Raw genomic sequence first — 25,491 nt, forward strand, 5'->3', positions numbered from 1 at the left:
TGATGTGTCTTCCACACCTTTCCCTCTCCCCAGCCTGGGAAGCTATCCTAGGTGGGCCATGGGGAGGGACCCTGGAGGTTGGCCCTGTACCACGGGGGTATGGAAATGGACTTTGGGCACAGACTAAGGTCACGTTTTGACACAAGCCTCAGCCTAGAGCACCTTGCTCTTACAGCCTGTCCCAGCTGCTGCCTCCATTCCAGCTGCTGGACCAGTGTCCCACTGCCCCGGCCTTAGCCCAGGGATAGGGCAAAGAAGGGGAGAGGAGGAGGAGACCACAGAAAATCCACTAGGCAGGGGCTGGGGCAGCAGCATTTTTGTCCTTGGGCCTCCCCACTGCAACAGGCTGGAATCTATAGCTCACTGGTGGCCCGTTCGCCATCACACATCGCCAAGCCCTGGGATGCATCTCCAGCAAAAGTAAGAATACTGTGAAAGAAGCCTGTTCCCCCAAAATACGTATTATATGATTCCATTTATATGAAATGTCCAGAATAGGCAAATCTATAGATTCAGAAAGTAGAACAGTGGTTGCTTAGGGATGGGGGTTCAGTAGAGAGATAGGGGGTGACAGCTAAAGAGTAGGGGGTTTCTTTCTGGAGTGGTGAAAATGTTCTAAAGTTGACACATATCCATGAATATACTAAAATACCATAGAATTGTACACTTTAAATAGGTGAATTGTATGGTATGTGAATTATATCTCAGTGAAGCTGTTATTTTAAAAAAAACAGAGTGAGAAAGAGTGCAGCACACTGGAATTGGGAGATGTGGGCTCCCATTTGGGATATTCCACCAGTTTGCTCTCTGACACTAGAAAAGTCCCTTACATCTCTGAGCCCCTGTTGGCTCATCTGTAAGCCAGGGAGAGAAAAGTCCCTGCTCCTGAGGAGTGCCGTGAGAATCGAGGGGTGGATGGGATGCCAGCAGGTGCAATGGGATAGCAGCATTATTTAAATAGGCAGGATTTACGGCCGACATGTCACTGCTCTGGGAGCCTGCGGCTTCCTTGAATTATGGGCTCAGAACCCTGCAGAATGTTAAGTTGAAAGGGACCTTAGAGATCAATCAAGAACACAGTGAGGATAGTCCTGTTCTCACCCAGGTGCATGTGCCCGCCCCTCCCCCTGCCACCTGCAGACGTTTACTTGTGGTATGGAGGGCACTGGGCTGATGGGGGAAACAGTGGGGAGGAAAAGCAACATGTTACTTCAGGTGGCCTGCTGGGGCCAGCCAGAACACCATTGCTCCTCATTTCTACCCCAAGATGTAAAATATAGAACCAGATGCAACAGCCTCCCTGAAACAGAAATCACCCCTCTCCCAAGCTGGCCTCCCAGCCCCAATGCCAGGTGCCCAGATGTTGTGGCAGTTGCCAGCACCTGCTCTCTTTCCACACCCTTGGCCTTGCAGCTTCCCCTGGGCACAGCTCCAGCTTGCACCTGGGCCTGCAGTCCCTGCTGCTGTCTTGATGCCCTGATGTGGGGGCCTGTCTGCAGGGGGCCCCAGGTTGGGGTCTGTGCATTGTAGGGTTGGGTGGGCCCAGGTTCAGGACCTGAGTGGGTTCAACATGCAGGCAGAAGTGTACAGACTTTTTTGAGGCTCTAAATTCTCAGGCAGCAGGATGTAATAACGATAATGATCATACAAAGAATAAAAGCAACAACAACGCTAAACAGCTTCCACTTCGCCATGCACTGGGCATAAAGTTCACAGGTATTACTGTTCAGTACTTAACAACAACCCTCGGAGGTTCATGTTATCATCCTCATTTTGTAGATGAGGAAACTTAAGCTCAGAGGTGAAGTATCTTGCTCTAGGTCCCGCAGGTAGTAAACAGTAGAGCTAGGATTTAAAACTAGGTCTGTCTGATGTAAAATGAGAGGAGATGTGAATTCTATACCACAGCCCCTTCAGGCCTTCTACAAGTAGCGCCCGTGCTGGAAAGCCCAGGGGTGCCCAGGCATCTGGAGAAGAAATGCTACACCCCTGATAACGGAGGCAATGCCCCAGCCCCCATGGGTGTTGGTTCAGCCCCAGATCACACCTCTGACAGGTGCCATGAGGGGATTTTGCTTAATCTCAGGATGGAGATGTCTGGAGAGGGACATATTTTGAATGGCTTAGGCCAACTTGGATACAGCAACACAATCCCCGGGTGAACTCCTGGCTAGTATTTCCCCTCCTTAGCCACCACTGCTGAGATCTGCCAGCCCTCTACCCAATAGGAGTGATTCCTGTTTCGTGTGCTGGCGCTGAGCTGGGAGGGTGCAGCACGGCACATGGGGAGGACCACCCCTGGCTCAGAAGGTGGAATAAGGACAGGTGACAGCTCACACTCTCCAGAATTGGTGTTTAAGGCAACTTGATGTGGAGAGAGCACAGGGACTGGACTAAGATGGAACCGGGTCCAAATACTGGTTGCATCACTTAACAGTGGTATTGCCTTTGACAAAGAACTTAACTCCTCTGAGCCTCAATTTCATCAGCAGGAAACAGGGATGAAAAAAAAATACCTATGCCAGAGAGATGCTTGGAGCATGATGAGGGTGAGGATAGTGAGGACTTGTGTAACATTTACTGTCTGCCAAGGATGGCCGTTGTATTATCTATCTATCATCTATGTATCTATATATCAATCCACCCATCCATGCATACGTCTGTCCATCCATCCATCCATCCATCATCTATCCATATCATCTCTATATAAATTTAATCTTGTCACCCAACTTCATTTTCTACCATTTTACAGATGAGAAAATTGAGACTCAGAAGGGTTAAGAAATTTGCCCATGTTATAAAACAAAATGGGGGGGGGGAGGTGCTGGAATTTGAACCCAAGGCAGTCTGACTCCAGAGTCTGTGGTCTTAATCACCACACTAAACAGCCTCTGAAGAATACAGTGTCTAGTATTGATGCCCAGATCATGCCCAGGTCAGTGTCTGGTGAGTGGTACGGACACATGCACGGTAGTTGTGGTTCACAAACACCCCAGGCCATCTCTGGGGAACCAGTGCTTACTAGGAAGTGCCAGTTTTTTTTTTTTTTTTTTTTTGCTATCTGAGTCCAGCCATTGCACTAATTAAACGGGAAATTAGAAATGCACTTATTGTTCTAAGGGAGAAAGACATAAAGAAGAGTTCAACTGTTGAATCACACAAGAGGTCTCCAGTTCCTGGAGGCTGGTGAGACCCATCAGCTCTCAGGAGGGTGTTTGCCAGCCCCCAGTGTCAAGGCCGCCCCAAGCCCAGGCTCAGCAGCAGCCAGTCCTGGAGGGTGATGCCTCTGTCCTGTCAATCAACATTCACATCCTAAGCCAAGTGCTTTCCTTCCAGATTAAAGCCCTTGGAGTTTCCAAAGGGGACTTTTGGAGAACTTCGGTCCACACGCTAACTCAATGGGCTCCTATCCACAAGACGCAGAGAAACGAACCAATCAGAGAAAACCCTGAGATGTCTTTTAGAACCTCGGAATATAAAAGTATCAGAATAAGAAAAGGGAAACAGAAACATGAAGTCCCAAGTTCCAGAGGTGCCTTCCCTGGCTTGCTTCTTAAAATATGGTACCAGGGAGAAGAGTGTCTCTCCTGCCATGAGTCCTGTTACCAGACACCATATAATAATCATAATTCCATTTTTGCCTTCGCTGCCTAAAAACTCAGAGTGAATTTATTGCTCAATGTCACTAGCCCTCTAATTCTAGGGTCCTGGAAAAATTACCTTCTCCTCACCCCATCCTTTCATCCACATGGGGATCTGCTTTTCTGACTTTATTTGTAACCATCCACAGTTCCATTTCTCCTTTTTGGAGCTGGTTGGACATATGTTATAAATGGACATCAGATTTCACAGGGAGATTATGGCTTGAGGAGGAAGCTAGGTGACCTTTCTAGACCCCCTTGTAACCCTGAGATTCTGGGACTGTGACCAATAAAGTCTGCCATGCTTTTCTGTCCTCTTTTTCTCTTCACTGCCTACTTGAAAAGGGTGCTCTGCTCCTGGAAGGTCAAGAAGTGATTGACTCAAGTGCGTGCGCTGGTGCAGCACAATGAGAGCAGACCATTGCCTCTTGCCCGGTGTCACCTTACGGTGCTGGAGCGGGGCTCGGTCACAGGATGCCAGCTGGCGCGGAGGCACCACCAGCCGACTGCTGGAGAACAATGGCCTTTCCACAATGCAACAGCCTGCTAATTGACAGCAAAGCCTTAGCAGTGACTGCAGAGTCACGAGGCTGTCTTTACAACAAGCCTGAACACAGGCCTCTTTTAGGACCTATTTCTAAGCATAGACAGGAGCCACCCTGGTGTCCCTTTGGAAGCACTGGAGTCTTTGGGGCTTATGTGACCTGCTCATCCAAGGCATAGTATCTGATGAGCTCACCTTGAATGATTTGCCAGTGCCATGCCCAAGGTAGGTGGTGTCACCTCCACCTCACATTCTGATGTCAAAGAGAATTTAGGGCGATGAAGTTCAACTCTCTAGTTTTACAGATTGGGAAACTGAAGCCTAGAAAGTTGTGACTTGCCCAAAGTCACACTGCTAGGTACTGGCAGAGCAAGAATTACAACCCCTATCTTCAGAGTGACATCTGAGATTGGCTGGGGTCCTAAGTTGGGCATCAATAAGGGTGTTATCTTTATGGGGGAAGTCTTGTAAATGCTGGGGACCTCTGTGGCTCTTGAAAGGCTGGACCCCATCCACAGGCCCAGGACAACAGCTGTGACCTGGATCAATGAAAGGTTAACTTCTCAGAAGAGAGTGACAAAAGCTGGAATCAGCCCCCAGACAATTTATTCAAGCCAGAGTTGGAGGCAATCAATAGTCAGGGTTAGGATAAACACATTTTCAAGTGGCAGAGACTCCTCTTGGGGAAACTGGGTAGCTTCTCCATGAGCAAACCCCATAAACAAAAGTGTCAATGCAACAAATCTGTACCTTTGCCACAGCATCCTAATACTCTAAACTTGTGTTGCAAAAACTGACTGACCGGAGGCTCCCAGGTCACCAGGGGGAGATCAGGGCCTCAGCCTGTTGTCCCTACCTTCAGCCTAGGTGTGGTCACGTCTTGCAGAGAAGGCTGCACTGGATGCACCAGTCTGTAACCGGAGGCTGTAAACAGAGATGACTTCCTCCATGACCTGCCATTCCTTCTGACCTCTGAGTAGCCTAGCAGGTGACAGGTGCCCTCACACCCCCCAGTCTGGGTCAGCGAGACTGCTATTTCGGAGTTCCCGTAGGATTAAGTGGTTGGGATTCAGAGAGAGGTCAGCTCAAGATAGTTTTACGGAAACAAGGGGCTAGTTTTTGAAAGACGATTTTCCCCTCCTGCCTTGTTTATGTTTCCCTGGCACCCAGAGTTGAGCATAACAGAAGGGGCTCTCCGGCAGTGTTATTCACACCCAATATTTGGAAGGTATTATTGTCTTTCTAGCTTAGGGAGCTTTTTCACCTGCATCTAATATAAACCTGGCTCCAGCAATAGGAAGCCGATAACATTATTCTCATTGAACAACAGGAGGGGACCAGGCCAAAGTGGTGGCATTCCTTGAGCAAGACCACATAAGTGATGGCAAAGGCAGGACTAGAATTCTGATTTCCCGCCTCTTTATTGAAATGAGACCGTCTTCCAAAACGCCTCGGCTGACATTTTTATTTAAGCACAAGTCCTTCTGAGGTCCAAAAGGGGACCAGTTTGTGGAATGAGCTAGCTTTCCTAATCACCCCCAGGGGAGGCAGAGGAGGCCACTGGGCTGGGCTCTGTGGAGCGGTTAGGCCCACTTCGGGCCGTGCATGTCACCTTCCAAGCTCTCCAACTCCCCTGCCACGCTGCCCCCCTACCCGAAAGCCTTGTCCTACCTCACTTAGGGCCACCTCTCTCTTTTTATATCATCCTTTCCTGCTTCTCCCGCTCTCCCTCTTTTCTCCTTCCTGACACAGGATGAAGGAGAGGTTCAAACTACATAAGCAGGGTCCCCTGCCCCAGAGTCCAAGTCCCCTCCTAGGGTTCCAGTCCCATGGAACGAGCTCAGGAAGGGGAGACCGAATCTACCAACAGCCTCTCCTTCCCCGGTTTCTCCGCTTTGGGAAGGAGCTGACATCATGGTCTAAAGTTAAAAGTGCTGATGAAGAACCAGCCCTGAATTTAAGGCCCAGTTCTGCCAGAGTCCATGTGCCCTTGGGCAAATGGCTCTCCTCTTCCGGGCCTCAGTTTCCTCATCTGAAAACTGATAGATTGGGCTTTGCAGTCTCCTAAGTTCCTCTCCCACTCTCCAATTCCCTATGAGGCCGCATTTGGTAAACCACAAGAGCAAACTCCTTGCATAGATCCCATCCTCAGAAACGACTTTGCCATAAAAGGGGAGGCTGTCGCAGGGACTAATAAATTCATGAAACTCTGGAGAGTCCAAAAAGGATTTTAATTAAAATGTAAATGTTGTAAACATTCAAACTCGCTCCACCCTGGGAGCTGGGGCCCAGCTGCCGAGAGGGGTCAGGGCCCCGTTCACATCATTAGCGTTAACAGGTGCCCTGTGTATGTTGCTGTGCAAAATTCCATTAGGGGAGCTCGTTCACACGGAACACGCACACAGGAGGAGAGGGGCTGTCCTCCAGTGTGGCTCAGAGACAGAGTGAGCTGTGGCTAGAGGTCAAAGAAGTGGCCACCTATGGGCCTCGATTTTGAAAAGAGCCTTTTCCTCAAACATCCTCCCACCCCATTATATACTCTGCTGATGCCTAAAACCCCTCATCAAGGGTTCTTTTGCATTAGGGATTGTGCTGCTATTAGTAGACAGATAGTGCAGAAAAGGTGATATGTGTTGTTATTGGTCACTTCCTAACTGTGCAATCTTGGGCACTAGTCCTGTTTGTCCTTAGAAACAGTGACAACGTAGCCAGGCCACTTTTCCAGGGATGAGGGGGTGTGGCAGGGACTTGTCCCCTGGACTCTCTTCTTTGGGACCTGGAGCCCCAGCATTGTGCTCCACCTTCTCAGGGCTGATGACCCTGGGGCTCAGCCCAAGGAGTCCCATTGGCAAGAGGAAACCCAAGGGCTTGGAACCAGAGAGAGGCACCTCAGAGGACCAAAGACCCCGGCTAAGTAATGACAGAGCAGCTGAAGAGGAAGCCATGGCAATGGAAGACCTTTTCCCTGCTTGAATCTACCAACAGCCTGAGGAGGAGAACATGACTTCAACAGGTGCACACAAACAGGGAACTCACAGGATACCATTGCTGACTGGGTTTTGCATTTGCTCCACTCTCTGCAACTTTTAGTGATTGTCTAATTATGGCTCATTACCAACATCAAGTTACATTTGCAAGGTCGTAACTACAGGGGAAGGATACAATTATTATAATGAAATCTCCCTAGCCCCAGACTCCCTCCCCTCCAATCAGTCCCAAATGCCACCACTCAGATCCTCTTCCTTGCCTGCCACCTGGTCCTCCCAGGACCCTCTCCTGCATCCTCCCCAAGGCCAGGGGGACACAGCATGATCCAGGGGTTAGTGGCTTCTGTGGCTGTTCTCCATCAAAGGGTTCTTTTCTCCCCTTCTCTTTCCCTGCTAGTGGGCAACTTTCTCCTGGTGCTGCCTTGATGGAGGGGAAGAGTTGAGAATGTCAGATGGTGATGGAGATGTGGACTATGAAGGAGAGAGGCAGGATGTGAGTGCAAGAGTGAGCGGCTTCCAGCATGGCCTAGGGTTGCAGCCTGCCTGCTGGCCAAAGCCCCACAAACAGCTCCTCAAAGGCCAGATACCAGTGCACAAACCCTGGGTCAGTAAGAAGCGTGCAAGGCTTGGGGTGGCCTGGATACACTTTGGTGCTTACTTTTCTTGGGAGTGGTTCCACCAACAAAGACCATCCTGGGGACAATCAACTTTGCTCTTCTAAAGGCATCTCCATGGTAAAGGCTGCTCTGCATCCAAGTTCTGGCTGGTCAAGCCACCCCAGTAGCAAGGTGCCATTCTTTAAGGAGAACAGTCACAAACCCAAGTATCCAGTGAAGGGACACCAGCAAGGTGAGAGGTCTGGAGAAACACTTCCTTTTATAGTTTTTGATCTGGAAAAGAGACTTCCAGGGAACATGACAGCTGGCTTCAGAACCTGAAGACGCCACGTACAAGAAGAAGACTGGGCCCGTGTGCCCAGAGGCAGAATCAGGACCCGCGAGCCAGCTGACTGTGGACCTGGCTGCCTCACAGTCCATGGATGTCATAGGAGAAGGTCTCTCACTGGGTGACAGATGGTCAGTGAGGGCCCTTCCACCCAAACATGCCCTACATCTGCAGCTCCAGGCAACCAGAAAGCACAAAACCTCGCATGTGAAAGGTGCTCAATCAATGTTCTCTAATTGTTGGATAAATAATATTCAGTGGTCTTCAGGTAGGTGATAGAGACTTCTCCAGCAAATTCCTTTCCAACCAAATGTACTGAATGTAGGTCCTAAATGGGGCTATCAAAATTCATGTAAAGAAGGGTTTCTCAGAGTGCTTTTTAAAAACACAGATTCTTGGGCCCCACCCCAGAATTTGGATTCAGTAGGTCTGGAATGGGGACAAGAAATGCATTTTTAAACCAGCACCTCAGCTGATTCCCATGCCTGGCACACCTGATGAGATGTAGGTCTAGTGAAAGAGCCATAGGTCCTTCGGGTTCCCTGATACAAAACAAGCCCCATCCAAGTTGCATTCCCTTTGACTTAGCACATCCACTTGCCCCTGGTGATGGGGCGGCCTCCATCTGGTTCTGCCAGAACCCCAGGAAACTCTGAGGCCAGAGAAGCAGGAAGACAACCAGGGCATCTTTCAGCGTAAGACCCACCCCCAAAGCACACATTTCATGCCACTGAAAAGCTGGCCTCTCCTACACTTGCTGTGCCACGGACTTGTCCTAGAGCTTGCCTAGCTCCCACGGTGCTTCTGACCTTCCAAAGATGGCTCCACCTTTGTTCTTCCTGCCTGGGTTCAGACTTTGGCTCCCACCCTTTCCCATGATCTGGGCTCTTCTCGGGCTCCACTGCCTTTGGCTCTCTAGTCAGGCCCCCAGGTCCCTATGCTTTGGGGCCATCCCACATCAACTCCCTGCTTTTTGCTCCAATCCTACAAGCAGAACCCAGCCAGTCTCCCTCCGAGGTCCCTTCTACTTCTTGGGCTGAGAAAGAAAGACAAAGGGGCTGGAGTTGCATCCCAACCTTCCTTTCCCAGGCAGCACCCTTGTCACCCACCACCAGCATGACACCCGACCTCTTCCAGGAGCATCTCCCTCTTTCAGTCCCCTAATCATTGCCAAGTGCCCAGCCAGGCCAGAGGCTCCCCTCCCCTCTGCCCTTTCCCTACAGGGATTGAATTGTTTAGTTTCAACAGTTTAATCCCCTCCTTTCCTCGGAGCAGAGCTGTTTTCCTCTGATCCCTGGTGTGAGGCATTCTGTATCGGACTGAATGAAGGGGGGCTGGGGCAGGAAGGTAAAAGGGGAAAAAAAAAAAAAAGAAAGAAGGAAGGAAAACATTCCTCCTGGCAAAACCCAGAGCACCACTTACACAACATCTTTCCCCGCTACATTATTTATAGCGTGACTGAAACATTTATTCCTCTCCTGCTCTTCCAAAGAGCACTGGTGTTTCCACTGAGCTGTAACAAGTACAGCAAGGCCTTGCTGCAGTTCTGTACCACTCAGCTCATGAACACCAAACATCTGATACACAACGGTGCACCCCAGAAAATGCTGTGGCATGCCACAGCCAGGAGGAGACTGCAGGATCAAGGGGCTGGGCCCAAGAAGAGACAGGGTATTGCCCCAGTCTGCAGGGATAGGGAGCAGAGGGAGGGGATCAAGACTCAGGGTGCAGGGAGGAATGGAGAGGAACTGCCAAGAGGGCCCACTTTAAGCCAGGCTTGCAGAGAAGCAGAGGCCCAGGCTGGTGAGGGGCTGTGGTGGGCCAGTAGCCAAATCAACAACGATGAGGCTTTAGGAGGCACGGGCAAGTTTTGGGAGCAGGTACTTTCATTTCTTCAACAATTTGTATAAATAAGCATATTTATGAATCGGGGTCGGGTAGAAAGAGTATGGACTTGCATTCAGACAGATCTGTTTTCCAGGGGCTGCTCTGATACCTCCCTGCTAGGTGCCCACTTGGAGCAAGTCACATTATCCCTCTGAGGCTCAGTTTCCCTTTCTGGAAAAAATGAAGGATAACAATACCCACTTGCATCACTGTATTGGAGTGTTAAGGTCATGTATAAAAAGTACCCAGCATGATGCCTGGTGCCTAGTGGGTATCCTATAATGGTAGCTCAGTACGTGTTTGGTTGACATGTGTGTTAAGGATGCACAGTTTTGCAGAAGGGGTTCCCGACGGCCTGGTCTACAGACCAGTAAGAATACACAGTGCAGTGAGGGAGACCTGACATTCTCAAAGGCCTCCAGCCCACTTTGAAAGGATAAGCACACAGACACATGACAGCAGAGCCCTGTAACCCAACACACCCCCATTCATCCTGGCTTCTCCTTGGCTGAATAAGCAGCTACCGCATCTCTCCCTGGCTGCACCTTCAGAGCTGCATCTATCAACAGTTGCTGTGGTTTGCCCTGACCTGAGAACCCCCAGGCCCAGCACCATTTGCTCCTTGGTTTGCTGCTCCTCCTTTTGCTTGCCAGGGCTCTTGTTTGCTAGCCCAAGCCCTGTCCATCTCACCTAACCTCCATTTCCCCTGGGAGCTCTTTGCCGAAAACTCCTGCTCTTGAAGATCTCCCTCCCTCCCCGCTGCTCCTGGGCTAGCATCTCAGCACGTACAGCTTTTCACCACCACTGATGCATCATTCACGTCAGTGTGGTGTCCCTAACCAGACGGGAAGCCCCTTGAAGCCAAGGACTGGCTCTTAGATGTCCCAAAGTAGGCAGAGCACCACGAGGCTGTGTGTGCCTGCCAAAGAGAAAAGGTCACAAGGCAGAACTCATTTGGGAGCTGGCTGCCACTGGCCAAGCAGTTATGGATAAATCAAATCAATTTCTACAATTTGGTTTCTTCCTCTGTAAAATGGAGCTACCTCAATGGACTAACAACCAAGACAGCAGCAAGCACACAAATAACATTTCACGAGGGCCTAGTATGAGCAAGTCATTGGTCTAAGAGCTTTCGTTACGTGTACTTATTAACTGTTAGGTAGGCAGGAGTGGATCCAGGTTTTTGGGGTCAGAAGCGAATACAATTTATTTAAAAAACAAACAGGGCTTCTCAGAACGGCCTGTACAAATGACGTGCTTCCAAGCGGAAGTTTCATTAGCTTCATAGAAAATCTACCTCTGCAAGTAGGTACTTTTATTGTCCCTGTTTTACAGATGAGGAAACTGAGGCCCAGAGAGACTAGTAACTTGCCCAATGTCACACAGCCAGCATGTGTGAATCTGGGAGGCAAACCCAGGCAGAGTGGCACCAGAGCCTGAAGTCCTCAATCTGTGACCCAGGACTGAGGGCAATAAGGTGCAGGGAAAGGCCTAATGTATTACCGATGTGTAAAGATTGGGAGAAAGTTAGAGAAAGGAAGAAGCAGAGGTTATATATAATTAGCCCAACTTCCATGGCTCTGGGAAGGTAAATGATTTTTGCAAAAACACACAGTAGCAGTGCCAGAGCCTGAGCCCGTGTTTCCCAAATGCAGGTCGGCACTCTCTCTGCTACCCCACACTAGGTGGAGGAACTACTTGGTCAAGGGTTGGGGGCTGGTTCTCCTTCATCACTGCGGTGAGAGCCCAGGGCTGCTGATGTCCCTGTAATGACCTAGTGACTCCTGGCTTGGCCCCTACCCCTACCCCAAGCCCCCAGATTGGCTCTATAACCTGCCCTGAAGATTCAGCCTTTCCAAGCCACAGGAAAGGACAATTTAAAATATTTCTGTACCCACAATTCTGCAATCCGGTTAGCCTTCCCCTTGGCCACTGTGGCCCCTGGAGCTGTGTGGTGTGGTGGAGGGGTACTGGCCTTGGAAGGCCCTGCAGTCAAGCCCAGCCTCTGTGCTTCCTCACCGTGGAACCATGAGCCAGCCTCTGGAGCCTCAATTTTCTCAGCTGTGAAATGGGGTGTTAGGAGAGCAAACAAGATCACGTATGGAAAGAACCAGCCCAGTGATTGGAATTTTCCATAGTGAATATTAGAAGGTGCACAATTAGTCCCCTGACCTCTGCCTAAGAATTTGATCCATGTCATGTAACACTGCCTCCCAGGACTTCAGGCTTGTGTCCTTAGCTCCTGGTCTAACTTTCTGTCTCTGTTTCCTGGCCAGTGACAAGTTTTGGCTCAGGACAGTGGACCCACCATCCAGGACCTCGGCTGCTGCCAGATGCCCTTGATGGCAAAAGCTGGTGCTGCTCACCTGGTTCCGAGCTACCCAGTCACCTCAGCAGCCACCTGCTCACCTGCCTGGGCCCTATCCCAGCCCCATCTTTATCTGTTGTTCTAGTTTGCTAATGCTGCCAGATTGCAAAACACCAGAAATGGATTGGCTTTTATAAAAGGGGGTTTATTTGGTTACACAGTTACAGTCTTAAGGCCATAAAGTATCCAAGGTAACACATCAGCAATCAGGTACCTTCACTGGAGGATGGCCAATGGCATCCAGAAAACTTCTGTTGGCTAGGAAGGCACATGGCTGGCATCTGCTCCAAGTTCTGGTTTCAAAATGGCTTTCTCCCAGGACATTCCTTCTAGGCGGCAGCTTCTCTTCAAAATGTCACTCTCGGTAGCTCTTGGGGTGTTTCTCCTCTCTTAGCTTCTCCAGAGCAAGAGTCTGCTTTCAACAGCCGTCTTCAAACTGTGTCATCCGCAGCTCCTCTCTCAGCTCTTGTGCGTTCTTCAAAGTGTCCCTCTTGTCTGTAGCAAGCTTGCTCCTTCTGTCTGAGCTTACACAGTGCTCCAGTAAACCAATCAAGGCCCATGCTGAATGGGCGGGGCCACACCTCCATGGAAATTATCCAATGAAAGATCTCCCCCACAGCTGAGTGATCACATCTCCACAGAAACATCCAATCAAAAGTCTCCAACCCAATCAACACCAATATGTTTCCTGCCCACACAAGACTGCATCAAAGATAATGGCGTTTGGAGGAACCTAATACAGCCAAACCAGCACACCCGTCTCTGTCAAACCACCAGGTCTGCCAAGACCAGCTTAGCTGCAGGTGGTGGGGAGGGTGAGGACATGAGTGTGACCCAAGCTCAGGGCAAAACACCCTTCTCTCTAAAGGGGTGGGCCCTGCGGTACACTGTCCGAAGGAATGTGGCAAATTCAGGCTTGACTTTAGGAGATGTGACTGCCTGGATCTCCTTGCCTGTAAAATGGTGATAACCATGCCTCAGCTCTCCTGGGGTGACTGGGAGGAGTCACCACAGCAGTGGATGTGCCATGCCATGCACGGTGCTGGTGCATAGTAACCGCTCCATAATGGGACCTATTGTCACAAATATAACCACCGTTATCAGTATCTTCATTGTCTTGCCTTTTCTGGGGTGGGGCTATCAGAGGGGCAGTCCCAAGTGTAACTGGTCTGGTTCTGCGAGGTCGGTTCATCCAGGCCAGCAGTCTGGACAGCGGCTGGGGGTCCAAGCAGCAGCACCCAGACTCCCAGAAGAGACAGCTGGCAAGAGCAGAGCGGACACCAGAAGCGCTGCCTTTCCAACGAAGTCAATGATAGAAATGGGCCCATCCAGTGTCTGCCCAGCCGCTGGCCCTCTGATGGGCTCGATTTCCCAGCGGCCTCACCGTCTTGGGCACTGAAGAGCCGGCCCTGACAACGAGGCTCGTCCCAGGTAGTTACATCACCCACTGCTTATTCTCAACTCTCTCTTCCTCCTTGTGCCCGGCACTCAGTTTCCCACTCGGCTGTCAGCCTGGCTCCCTCCTCTGGCTTCTGGATTGGGGGCCCTCTGAAACCACCTCCCTGCCTGACACAGAATTCAACCTGCAGTGTTGATTAGGGCACCCAGAAAAAGGTGGTTTGTGACCTGGCAGCAACCTTACAACCAGGAGGAGAAGTTGCTTCCCACCCATTTGTTTTCCAGCTTTTCTTCCTGTCCCAGGAGTGACCCTGTATCCAAACACATCAAAGTAGTGTTTGTTTTATAGTTCCTTTGCCACAGAAGAAGGGATACAGGAACTTGCGCTGGGAGACCTACTGATACTAAGTGTCTGACATTGGAGCAAGTGAGTCAGCCACTCTGAGAACAATATAACAAACATCATTAGCATTTACTGGGTGCTAAAGGTGTTATACACATTATCTCATTCATTCCAACAACAATCCTAGGAGATGGATTGTATTATCCCCATTTTCTTTCTTTTGTTGTTTATTTATTCATTCCTTTAAAAATATTTTTAAATGTCTACTTCATGCCAGGCACAGCAGCAGAAATTTAGCAAGGAATGAGACAGATATGGTCCCTGTCTTCCTGGGAGCTTCCAATCCAGAAGAGGAAACTGGGCCCGGAGAGGTTGGTTAAAGCCATATGCTATCTGCCCTCAGTAGTGACATCATGTCTTATGTCTCTGTGCCGGGGGCTTCACAGTCTATAGCTTCCAAGGGATCAGTTCATTCCAGAGCAGCCCCCAACCCACAGCTGGGTGTCTCAGGAGGCTGGTTCAAAGCTTTCAGCAAAATCTGGTTGTACATGAGGATATGCAAACGCACTTTGTGCCCAATGTTTGTTTTTTGACTCATGCTTTAGCCCTGGGTGTTCCCAGGAGGTTGGCTAGGACCCTTTCTAATTGGGGGACAATGGGAGGTAAGCCCCAGAGGGCACCCTGTGCCCATCCCAAAAGGAGCACTGGGTTCCAGGGAGAGAGAGCTCACCCTCCCCTCAGCCCTGCTCTCCACCGCTCTGGTTCTGGCTTTCATTTGACCGCAGGGCGATGCGTCTCACACCAGCCACTTCTGCTCCAGGCCATCCCTTTCCGGCTGTTCCTGCTGCTTCAAAGCACGGGGCGTGGAGATGAGAGGAGCGCAGCTCGAACAATAGCCAACTTGCCTAAGACCCCGATGCTGGAGTTAATAAAAAGAAATGAACCCATTCAGGCTAGCACCGAAATTACAGTCTCGGTTTCACTGTAGTGATAGAAGGCGGGTACTTTGGCACGGAGCTTGGAGTAGGTCTGGTGGGGGCGGCGGAGGGGGTGGGGAAGTGGGTCTGCTGCTGCAGACTGGTGAGGCTGGCACTTTGATTTGTCGTCTCCCTTCCTTTCCAGCCACCACTCGGCTCCAGATCCCCCTCCTATGAATATATTTGTTTGTTTATTCCTATTGATTTCCAAAGGCCTGGCTGCCCCTGGGGCCCCTTGCTGCAGGTGTACCAAATGCAAATCCGACAGTTACAGTCAATCCAGCAGCAGAATTTCCCCATAAAAGGAGAAAGCCAAAAGGCTTCCTGCTAGGAGTGCAGCCTTCAAAGACAAGTCCTCCACTGAAGGGCGGATTCAATGGCCCTGGCAGCACTGGCACCAGCGGGCACCAGGGTGGGCAGATGATACGGGGGACGGCTGTTGTGCTGGCTCTGAGCAAGCTCTGTGTCCCGTTGCCAGCTGTGGGCGTCTTGCCCTGGGAGACCTTTAGGGACCCCATCTGATGGAGCCTGTGAGCGGGGAGAGTGAGTGGCAGGCTTCCCCCAGTCCCAGCCTTTCTAGGTTAGATCATTCATTCATTCAACAACCATTTCACAGACATTTATGAATGCCAAGCACTGTTCCAGGCCCTGTGGATTTAACAGTGAAAAAGACAGACATGGTCTTTGGGCTAATGGGACGTATAGCCTCGCCGGGAAGATCAGATATGAACACCACCAAAAAATGTGGGAAACAAGTGGGGAGAGACATGGACGATAGTGGACAAAGGCTTCTTTAGATAGGGTGGTCAGGAAAGACCTCTCTGAGAAAAATGACATTTACCCTGGATCCTGGAGGATGAGAAGGAGCCAACCATGAGAAGTATGGTGAGGGGGAGGGCGTTCCAGTCAGATGGACCAGCACGTGCAAAGGCCCTGGGGGTGAAAGAGCCTCGTTTATCTGAGAAACTAAGAGATCAGTGTGGCTATAGCTCGATGAGCAAGGGGGACCGTGACCTGAAAGAGACCAGGGAGAGGCAAAGGCCAGACCCTGAGGGGCTCTGGGGCCTGGGGTGGTGTTGGACTTGACAATGGAAATGCCAAGCTCGGATTGATGGCCTAGCAGAGTCTGTGATGCTAGATTCTCTCTAAAAAGAAGGAGCTTTCTCTCTCCTAGGTCTCCAGGGATCTTTGCCTGCCTTTCGGGAAGGAAAGGAAAGAAATTAAGAGAGCAGTCTGACGCTTATCACGTCCCCATAATTTTAAGGATGCACTATGCTTTCATCCCCCGTGCCTTGATTTGTTTTTAACCTTCCAAGATGAAACCCACTCATTCATCCATTTATTCACTCCACATTTTCTGAATACCTGCTATGTGCAGGGCAGAGGGGTGGGTGGGCAGGAGGCAAGTGGCAAGTTTGGCTGGATCAGGAAGGGAATTTGGACTTGACTCTGGAGTGTAGACACCCTTTGAAACAAGGGAGCACCAGAACCAGATTCGAACTGCATGAGGAGGCTCTGGTTGCCACATGGAGAGCATCTGACAAGTTGGCCAAGGCTGCAGTCAGAGGCCACTGGGATGGTCCAGTGGGAGGTGACGACCCCTCCTCAGCGCCTTGGCCTATTCCCCAGGCCTCAATTGCTTGGTGACAATTTTTTCCTACTTTTATTGTGTTCCAGTTTATTTGCATATCCTAACCTGATATTCCAAACCGACAGATATTCCAGAGATCCTTTCTTCTTGACTTCAGAATCCATTAAGGGTTTGGCAGAAGCATGAAGAAGGAGGGAGTGGACCTATCCCCTAGTGTCATTTTGCTGATGTTGACAGTGAAATGAATTTGCCTTCCTGGGCATGCAAAACCTTGACAGAAGGGAAAGAGCCCAGAGGGCCTGGGTGGGAGCAAGTTGGACCAAGATCCATTTCCTCACGCCCAGCTCTACTTGGATAACTGAGAGCTGGCTGCACCTTGAAAGCGGTGCCCATTTGGAATTCATGAGGCCAATTCCTGCCGGCCTGTGCCTGGCTAACACTTCAAAGCACCAACAGGGGCTACATCTTCCCTAGAGAGGGAAGCAGCTGGGCACCACGAGTCTGCAGCAGTGTTGGATATGCAAAACCTCCATCTCTTCAAGCTAGACTGTGAAGTAGAGAGTTAGAATCACAGTTTGAGAATTTGAGTCCTTAGAGATCATGGATCCCCAAACCATCATTTTATGGAAGAGCTACCAGGGGCATCCTGAGGTGCAGTGACTTATCCTGGGACCCTCAGTTAAAGGGGCTGAATCTCTTGCCCTAAATTTCAGGTGGCCACGTGGAGTCTGCATCTACATCTCAGGGCTTTTCTGCTAAATCCAGCGCACACATAAAATGTCTCCCAACGGCAGTCCTGGGATCCAAGAAATAAATACTTAGATAAAAAGCTATTTACCGAGACCCAAATGCCTTTTAACAGAGGCTGTGACCCCGGCAGGATAAGCCAATTACCAAAGGATTGTGTTCCAAATGCAGCCGAACTGTCTCAGAGCCACGTCAGGGGGAATCAATAAGTAGTTAATCAATGGATTGATTGATCGTTTACTGCTAGTAATTAAATTTTGAGAAAGTACAAATTCTATTACACCCACAGTCGATCCTGGAGCATGGAAGGAAATAAAAACAGAAGCCCTGGGGCCACAGTATTAAGACTCTCTCTGCCTCCAGCCACATGGGTCTTTGGACTCAAAAGAAACTTTGAGGATCATCCAGTCTGGCACCCTCATTTTGGAACGAGGAAACCAAGGAGTAGAGGTTGAGGGACCAGTCCAAGGGAGCCAGTGGGTTAGTTTTCAAGCAAGGATTAGCTCTGGGCATCCCGGCTCCCAGACCAGTGCACTGTAAGAGAAGGGGCAGTTCCTGTTGTACAATTTGGGGATGAGGTTGGGACATCCTTGGTGCTTTGCCAGCAGCATTTTCCTTAGGGATGCTCATCAGTTTTCCACAGGAATCATCCTGTGCTTTGGTAAGATCGAGCCGGTGTTCCTGTTTATGTTAATTGTCTTCCTGAGCCATCGTGTGTGCGTGAACTTCAACCAGCAGACACCCTGAACAAATGGCTTTTCCATGAGGCAGACAACACAGACACACTGGTGGCCTTACACATCAATGCCCTTCTGGAAAAGTCAGTAGGGAAAACCCTCCAAGGATGAGAGTTTGCCGTCACTCAGGGAATTCAACATGAGCACATGCCTGCAACAGTTCCTAGAGAAGCAGTGACATCAACTTCAGAGCAAGCCCCTGGGAAGCTCAGGAGGGGACAATTAATATGGACATCCAGGTTTTGCTCTATTTGTCAAAGGTATCTCATGCCTTTACACAGCATACTTCTTCATCATTTGGGGTTCTGTCTGATTCTTCTCCTGTAGCCCCTAAAGTGGGTATCACTGAACCCACTAGGGACCTGGCACACTTGCAGAATTGATTCCAAGACCTGAAAGTGATACAACAATCATCCATCCAGGATGAAGTCAGGCAAAAAGCCAACTGCCATCTGGAGATGGTGGAAGGGGGAAGATGTTTGGGGTGGAGGGGCTGTATGTTTCTGTACTTATTTCTGAAGTTAAGTAGAAACGCCTCCAGGAAGCCTTCCCAGACCACCTTGCCTGGATGGACGCTCTCTTGGAATACTCGTGCTTCCCTGCCCAGCTCCCCAGGCCAATTGACTTTCACTTGCCTATAAACCCAAAGTACTTCCAGCCCCCTTGCCTGTTTCCGAGCCCCTTGCCCTCTTGCTGCCAGTCTAAATGGGATCAGGAAAGGCCAACTCATTTTTATTACTTGCTTGAGCCAAGCAGAATTAGAAAGGCAAATCTTTGGGGAGGAAAATCAATATCTTCCAAAGCCAAATATCAATGACTTCTGAATCATCCTGTGCTTTGGTAAGATCCGAGCTGGTGTTCCTGTTTATGTTAATCGCCTTCCTAAGCCATCGTGTGTGCGTGAACTTCAACCAGCAGACAGCCAGCTCCCGGAGGGGGGAGTTCCGCCCCCTCCTCTCCCTTTCTTTCCGTAATGCTGGAGAGAGTGCCAGTGGTCCGATGTGCTACTTCCCTCTAGAATCTGTTCCCTAACCCCCTCACCCCCTCTCCCCTCCCCTAAACTCACCCCCCTCCAGCAGGCCGAAGGAAGCAAATCAGAGAGATTAAGGGTCACTGGAAGAGTTCTGTGCAGTCACTGGCAATGTCCGAGCCTCGTGCCCTGTGCACCCTCTAATTGGATATGCTGCCTGGGAGCCGGATCTGATCGGGCTGTGAGCGCCATGGGGTGGGGGGAGACTGGTCCAGGAGAAGGATGGGCCTCCCGAGCCTCCTCCTGCGCTGTGTGCTGGCCCCAGCTGTGGGTGTGCACAATCAGCCTTTATTAACTATTACACTTCATTCCGGACAGCTGCCTGGGGAGAACATTGATTCATTCCCCCAGACTTTTAGGCTGCCCTGGAACTCAGTGTTTCCATTTATTTATCTCCTTATTTCCGTGCACATGTGCAGGTTAGATCTGGACTGGGGAAGACAGTGCCAAGAAACAGATTCTATTAGAAGCACATATTTATTCCCCTTTTTTCCCTCCAACTCCCAACTTTCCTTGAATTCCACTTATATGGTGGGTTTTCCTCAATTTCCCCACCTTGCAAGACCTAAATTAGAAGGTTCTTCCTGGGAGGAAACAAGACCAGCATCACATCCAAAGCAATTTCCTTTGCCAATACTCTTCTAGGTCCTCGGTGCTGTGCCTTAACTATCTGTGTGTGGATGCCAGTGTGTCCCATCCACTCCTGATTTGCACCAGTGAAGGTGAGAGGATTCTGGGGGGGGGGGGGAGCATTTCTGATGGGCCAATTGGAACTGCCATGGTCCTCTCAACACATAGAGACCCCTCAGTGGCTTGGATGCTGGGCCATCATGCTTCGTGTCGTGTGCTCTGGGAGCCAAGCCCTGTCTCAAGACAGCATGGTTTTAATGGCATATTCAGTGAGGTAGTCCCCTGGCTTGTTATCCCACCCCAGGTGCCCCTCTGCATATCCAGGATCCCCCATCCTCCACAAGGCACCTAGTCATGTGCCCCTTTCCTCTGTATGGGCTGAAGGCAGACAATTACATTTATGTGGGTGTTGAACAAGTGGTCTAAGAAAAGCTGTCAAAGAAATGGCACTTTAAATCTCCCCCTCCTGTGTGCTCTGAGTCTCTCTGCTCCTACCTGCTGTTGTGACTTTGGGCAAATTGGACAACCTCTCTGAGCCCATATTTCTGCATTTGTAAAATGGAACAAATCTGCTCTGGCTGCCTGCTCTATAAGGCTATGAAGGACCACATAGAATGATATGTGTAAAAATTTGTAGATGATCAGGCAGACAGCATCGTAGTTAAGAGAAAAAACACCAGAGCCAGCTAGTGGGCTTCAATTCTGGCTATGCTGTGTGACTCTGGGCAAGTTGTTAGTGACTCTGTGCCTTGGTCTCCCGTATGTAATATGAAGCTAATAATAATAGCAACTCCCTCGCTAGGCTATCAGGAGGATTTAATGAATTAATGAATGTGAAGGACTTAGAACAGGGCCTGTCAAGTGTTAGCTTTCACAATTATACAAATGGACAGTCTCTCTCTCTTACTGTGTTTCCCTCAAAACACACTCATGGGAAACACCATAGCTTTGAACATTTTCAAAATATACCGCAAAATATCAGGGTTAAAGTCCTTCCTACCCCAATGGCTGGGCAAGGACCTTCTTTTCCTCTGGGCCTGGGTCCCTGGCTTGCAGGAAACCTTCCCACAATGAGATCACGCTCAGCTCAGGCCTGGCTCTGAGGCGGGTTTTCTGAGCGAGTGCTCGCTTGCTCCCCAGCAGAGGCCAAAGCCAGAGTACCTTGGGCATTGCTTGTGGCATGGCATAAAAGTCAGCTATCGACATCTGTTCTCATCCTTCATCCACCAGCAGCCCCGAAAGGAACCCACAGACTCTCAGTTGGCCACTTCAGCCCCGGGCTTGTCAATATTTCCTCCTGGTAAAATGCAAACTGCATCGAACGCTTCACTCTCCTGATTACAATGCTCTTTCCGTACTGAGTGATTCCCACTCTGGGGATCATTTTTTATGAGTTTGGGACTGGGGGTGTGAAGCGGAGATGGGGAAGTGGAAGAGGAAATAGGACTTTTGAGCTGGGATTCTGCGAACAGGCTCCAAAACCCACCAGATTCTCTCATAAAAAGTTCATTATGATGGAAATGATAAAATAGAGCAGAAAGCCAATTAAAGGATTGGCAATATTATCACAAATTGGCAGGAAAAAAATCATTCCTAGTTTTGATTACCAAAAAAAAAAAAAAAAAAAGGAATCATAAGGGAGGGAGGGAGGGAGAAAGAAACAACAATATCCAACTGTATAGCTTTTATAAATCAAACGGAGGGAGGCAGTGGACGCTGAGAGGCACTAGGCACGGTTCCGACAAGTTCCAGAGCTCTCCTTTATCTTGACAAAAGGAGTCAGGAAAGAGCTTGAACCATGGCTGGGAAACTTCTTTTGCCATCAGCAAACATGAGCCCCTTCCAACATGTGTGGGTCTGGGGGGCAGCTTGTCTCTCCTAGTCCCCTAAACACCTGCCTCCCACTGCCCAGGACCCCCTGCCCCCAGGGATCCAAGGCTTTCATATCACAATGGCACCAACAGAAGCTGTTCCCGAGACCAGCTCTTCACTCCTGACCCCTCAGGAAGTTCTGTGCTTCCAACCCAATCAGCCTCCAACACTGGGAGGGCCTAGAGCTGTCTGGAAGGACCCGTGGCTGCTCATCGGATGTCTTCCCAGACAAGCAGCATGGGTTGGAGCTTAGCTTCGTTTCACAGAGCCAGATGGCACAGCCCTGCTCTGCTCTCCACGGGGACAGCCCCCAGAGCCACAGGCTTCCTGGGGGTCCAGGGCAGCGGTCACTGGGACAAGGGGCGGGTGGGCAGGCTGTCAACCCCCTGCCAGGTGTGCATCTGCGGGGGTGTGGGCAAGGGCAGGCTGAGATTCTTGCTGTTGATTGCGTCACACAGAATGGCGGTGTGAGTGCTTTGGAGGCATCTGCCTGGGACATTTAATGCGGCACCATTCTCCGATGCAGGCAACGACCTTTTAGGATGATGTCTCTGAGTTCCTGCTATTGCCATAGGACACCCTGCCCAGGCTCACCCTTCGGCCGCGGCAGGCAGTGCTTGTAGCAGGGTCTGTTAGGACAGTGGAGACCTTGGCTAACGAAAGGAAGGGCCTACCCAGGGGCAGGACTGCACTATCTTGCAGGGTGGAAAGCCCCGGTTGGGGGGACAGGAGACCCCGAACTAGCTGTGAATTCCTGGGTTAATCATTTCATCTCTTTGGGTCTGACGTCTTCACAAAGGTTTGTACCAGGTGATTTTCAATTCTCTTTTCTGCTCTAACATCTTATGTTTTCTGTGTTAGGACGTAAAATGGGACATCTCCCGTTGTCTCAGGATTTCCTCTGAAGCCCAAAGGTGTGAGTGAGAGGCCACAAGGCCCTCCACACTCCGGAAGAAGCGCTAGGCTCCGGTGAAGGCCTTGCTGAGGAGGGTAGGGCAGACCTGGCCCCAGACCCCAAGCCCACCCCCCAGCTCCAGCTTGTGTAAACGAAGCCCCACATCTCATGATAGATGTTAGAGTGATGATCACTTTGAAGAGAGAGGGGAGTTCTGTGCATTCCCACACGTGTCTGAAGGACACAACCCAGCATGGCCCCTCAAGTCAAGAGAGGGGGGCCTGGAAGCCCCTGGGGAGCCACGGAGACAGAGAGGTCTGCAGGGCAGTGGTGACGACCCAGGCCCTGGGCAGACGCAGCCGGAAGGGTCCCAGAGGGGCTGCAGGGGGAGCACATGGGGCTTCTCTTTACTGAGGCACAAACAGAGGCCACTGAGGGTGGAAGTGATGACCACAAAGGCTAACGTTTATGGAGCCCTTGCTATGGGCCGGGCTTGTCTTACAGACCTCGCACACGCCATTTCATTCACTCAGCACAATAGCCAGATACTATTACTAGCCCCACTTTACAGTTAAGGTAACTGAGGTTAAGGGGCCTGCTCAAGATGCCAGAGACTAAGCATTAGAGCTGGTTCAGAACCCAAGCAGCCTTGCCCCTGAGCCCTGCTCTTAACCATGATGCTAGCCTGCCTCTGCTAGAGCTGTGCTAACGGACCCTGCCTGCCGCGGCCGAACAGCAAGCCTGGACAGTGCATCCTACAGCAGGTGATAGCGGGGACTCGGGGGACATCATCCAAAAAGGTCATCGCCTGCATCGGAGAATGGCGCTGTGTTAAAGATCCCAGGGAGATGCCTCCAAAGAACTGACAACGTTATTCCATGAGAAAGGGGGCGGCTGACAGTCAAGAGCGAGCTAAATCAGCACATCAGCTGCAGCTAAGTAAAATGACCCTTTGCCCTTTTTTCTCTCATCTCTCTTCTCCAGCTTGGTGGGTGAAGCAAGGAGTGTGTGAAAAATAGACCCTCCCCCTCCTTTCTCCTTGTGAGTTACCTAGCCTAGGTGAGGCCCAGACTGGGGGGAAGGGAAGAAGACTTGCTAGATGAGGTATTGAAATTTTTATTTAGATTCATTAATAAATATTTATTGAGCATCTACTATGTGCCAGGATCTGTTTTAGGCCCTGAGGATATGGCAACAAATAAAATGGACAAAATCTCTCCCATCTTGGAGTTTACAATCCTTGGAGGAGGAAGGGGGATGCCATAAACAATAAACAAACAAGTAAATTCCTTGTACATCAGGTGGTACATACTATGGAAGGGGTAAGGGTGGAACAGGGAACGTGTGCCCGTGGGGATGGTGTTGCCATTTTATAGAGGGGTCACGGAAGGGGTTTCTAACAAGCTGACATTGCAGAGAGTCCTGAAGGCAGTGAGGAAGTGAGTGTGGGAATACCTGGTAGAAGAGCCTTCTGGAAGGGGGAGCAGTGAGTGCAGAGGCCAGAGGCCAGCAAAAATCGGCTCCTCAGAAGAACATCCACAAGGCTCTTACACCTAGAGGGGGATGGATGGGGCAGGTGGGAGGAGATGAGGTCAAAGAGACATTAGGGGGCCCTGCCTCCAGAGCCTTGTAGGCAAGGACTTTGGCTTTCACTCTGAAGGAAATGGGGGCCAGCAGACGGTTTTGAGCCAGGGCGTAACAAGATTCTTAATACTAGCAAGTGAAAGCAGGAAAGGCACGGGATTGCCTGAGTTATCATGCAGGACAAGGAAAACCCAACAGAACAGGTGGGAAAGGCAGAGGCTTGGGGGAGCGAGCTATATCCTGATTACACCCTATGAGTCTATATACCTGTTCAGTAAAGCGGTGACATTAGCACTGATGTACGTGTTTCCAAGAAGATGTTTTAATAAGTTTTTACTGAGCACTTCAGGGAACCAGGCACTGGATTATCAACTTTACACTTAGGCCTCATTTAATCCTCATGACTCTACGAGGTAGGGGATAGTTCCCCTGTTTTACAGATGAGAAAAGTGAGACTCAGAGAAGTGGCCTTAGACCCTGGGTCCAGCAGGCTGGTGGCTTAACTCCAGACCTATCTTAGGGCACAGCCCAGCAGGGCTCTGGAGGACACCAGGATTCATAAACCAGGGCACTTGTCTTTAGCAGGGTGGTGGGGCATTCAGACTGCAGGAGAGGTGACCCCAAGGGGCAGTAGGAAAGGGGCAGCAGCCAGGGAAAACTTACAGGACCTGGGGCATTTGAAAAGACATCGAAGATTGGGTTGCATTGAGAGGTGACTATTTGCAATCTGGTGGGTGACGGGTGCTTTGCCCAGCCCTTGGTGAGCAGCCGCACTCCTGCTGACCCCTCTGCCCAGCGTGGCCTGCTCAGATTCCCATCTGCTGCCAGCTGCTGCCTCCCTTTCTCCCACTTCATAGCCGTGCCCTCTCAGCACACTACGTAAACTCTCAGGGCCTCCCTCAGTTGCTCATCCTTCGTGTGAAGATAACTCCTCCTCAAAGATGAAGGCAGGGACCCGATAAATCGCATGCACTCTTGGAGGGTAGTCCAGCTCCACAATTCCAGGTGTCTTTCTTTTACTATCTACCCAAGCTAAAATGGGGCAAGGATTATTTTTCCCTTTTGCAAATGGGACCCCAGGCCCAGAAAACCCAAATGACTTGTCCTAGGCCTCATTGCCAGTGAGAACCAGGACCCAGGTGTACTGGGGTTGAATCGTGTCCCCCAAAATTCATGGAATCTTAGAATATGAACTTATTTGGAAATAAGGTCTTTGCAGGTGCAATGAGTGAAGATGAGGTCATACTGGAGTAGGTTGGCCCCAAACCCCATGTGACTGGTGTCCTTAAAAGAAGAGACACAGAGAAAAGACAGG

At 50.3% G+C, this 25,491-nt stretch overlaps 1 protein-coding gene and 1 long non-coding RNA gene across 2 annotated transcripts in view; one reads left to right on the forward strand and one right to left on the reverse strand.

The window, feature by feature from the left end:
- Positions 1–25,491, reverse strand: part of DSCAML1 (DS cell adhesion molecule like 1) — a 334,021-nt gene that overhangs the window by 195,348 nt on the left and 113,182 nt on the right.
- On the forward strand, positions 13,685–15,027 carry LOC119538555. The gene is made up of 3 exons (XR_005217585.1): positions 13,685–13,803; positions 14,391–14,484; positions 14,899–15,027. It is a non-coding gene; the product is annotated as an uncharacterized LOC119538555 (long non-coding RNA).

Source organism: Choloepus didactylus, chromosome 6, assembly GCF_015220235.1.
Source record: "Choloepus didactylus isolate mChoDid1 chromosome 6, mChoDid1.pri, whole genome shotgun sequence".
Classification (NCBI taxonomy): Eukaryota; Metazoa; Chordata; class Mammalia; order Pilosa; family Megalonychidae; genus Choloepus; species Choloepus didactylus.